Here is a 1,771-nt window from a genome sequence, read left to right as displayed (position 1 = left end):
GGGGATGGTCATGCCGCAATCCCTTCTCCTCCATTCTCCTCTCGAGATCTTGGGCACGCACGCACACGTGCCCGGAGTGTTTTAAGCCACCGGGTCCCGGACGCGAACCGCGGTCAACTACGTGGGAGTCCTGCGACATAGCCATTACGCTAACTGCTGGTTCCTTTTTTTTTTTTTTCTATTCTTTTGATCATCAGGTAGCAATTTCCATTCATAATACCAAATACAAGACTATGCCAGTTTTCTCTCAGTAAGTCTTACTAAGTGATATTTTAAAACAGTACTTGACCTGTTTTTTAAGTATATAAGCTGTTCCATTAAATGTAGAATGTCTTATAAATTTTAAGTGTTTTATATTTATAATTTATACTTGTAATTGTCAAGAGTTAACAGGTAGTTGAGTTTGTTGCAGGCATTGAACTAAATAATCCTTTCACATTTGTCCCATGTTTAAAATTAAGAATTCTGGCCAGCAGGTGGTGTGGTGGTTAAAGGTGCTGGATTCTCACATGGCCTATTGCAGTTCATGTCCCAGAACTGGCGGCTTGCTTCTCATTTTTTCCTTTCTTTCTCTCTCTGTCTCTGTCTGGTCAAATTAAAATAATAATAATAATAATAATAATAACAACAACAATAACTAACTGAATTTAAAAAATAAATAATTGTTTAAAAATAAATAAATAAATAAATAAATAAATAAAATAAGGATTCTCAGGGCCCTGTGTAGAACAGTGAACATAAGACCTCATGTGTGTGCCTGGAGAACTAGTATTCCACTGGAGCAAGGATTTGCTGTGAGCTTCAGACCAGAGCCTGTGTTATCTTATACAAGATGACAAGCACCTTACTGAGTGTGCTAGAGTGAGGATTTTGAATGGAAACTTCCTTTTCTTCCATTATTGAATGCAGAGCTAAAATGGCTAAATAAATCCTGTGAAAATTGCTTTCTATAAAGAAAAGACCAGGTTGCCATCAGGTGACATGGTGGTATTCCTGTACACTAGATGAAAATGTATTAAAGATGAAAGCTTTTGGCATGGTTGTTAAGGATCTGAACTCTCACATGCTTACCATGGCTCAGGTCACAGATCCAGTAGCTTGCTTTCTCACTTTCCTTTTCTCTCTCTGTGGTCAACGTCAAAAAAATAAAATAAGATAATGACAATAAATAAAATTAAATAATTCTTTAAAATAAAAAGAAAGAAAAGATCAGATCCCTCCTTAAACTTTGCAATTTTTTTTTTTTTTGGAGACGTTTTTGCCATAGGTTGTGTGCACTTGCCAGAAAGACAGAGAAAGACAGAGACAGAAAGTGATAAATCACCCCCCGGGGGGATGGGCATGCCGCAATCCATTCTCCATTCTTCTCTCGGGATCTTGGGCATGCACACAAGTGCTCCTGGCATGAGTTTAAGCTGCCGGGTACAAGACTTGAACCATAGTCGACTACATGGGAGTTCAGCAACTTAACCATTATGCCATCTGCTGGTCTCAACTTTGAATATTTTCAAATAAAATCATAACTTGACACCATGCAACAAGCAAAACACACTTGGGCTCAATTGCACATACATATGCACATCACTGAAACACAAGTTTCATATAACAATTCCTACATTTATTAGATGTTTATTATCTGATACTTTCTATTATTGTTTATTCTACTCCTTTTTTATATATTTCAATTTATTTATTTGCATTCATTCATTTACATCATTACAGCATACAAAATAAGATTTTCCATCCAGAGTACACTGTATATTGTCTCAAT

General features: G+C 36.5%; 1 protein-coding gene across 1 annotated transcript in view; it reads right to left on the bottom strand.

The window, feature by feature from the left end:
- Positions 1-1,771, bottom strand: part of CYLC1 (cylicin 1) — a 68,002-nt gene that overhangs the window by 54,880 nt on the left and 11,351 nt on the right. The gene's annotated exons all lie outside the window — the stretch shown is intronic.

The sequence above is a fragment of the Tupaia chinensis genome, unplaced genomic scaffold (assembly GCF_000334495.1).
Source record: "Tupaia chinensis unplaced genomic scaffold, TupChi_1.0 Scaffold146525_1, whole genome shotgun sequence".
In the NCBI taxonomy this organism is placed as follows: domain Eukaryota; kingdom Metazoa; phylum Chordata; class Mammalia; order Scandentia; family Tupaiidae; genus Tupaia; species Tupaia belangeri.
The sequence above is the reverse complement of the archived record's forward strand: the minus strand, read 5'-3'. Positions and strand labels throughout refer to the sequence as shown.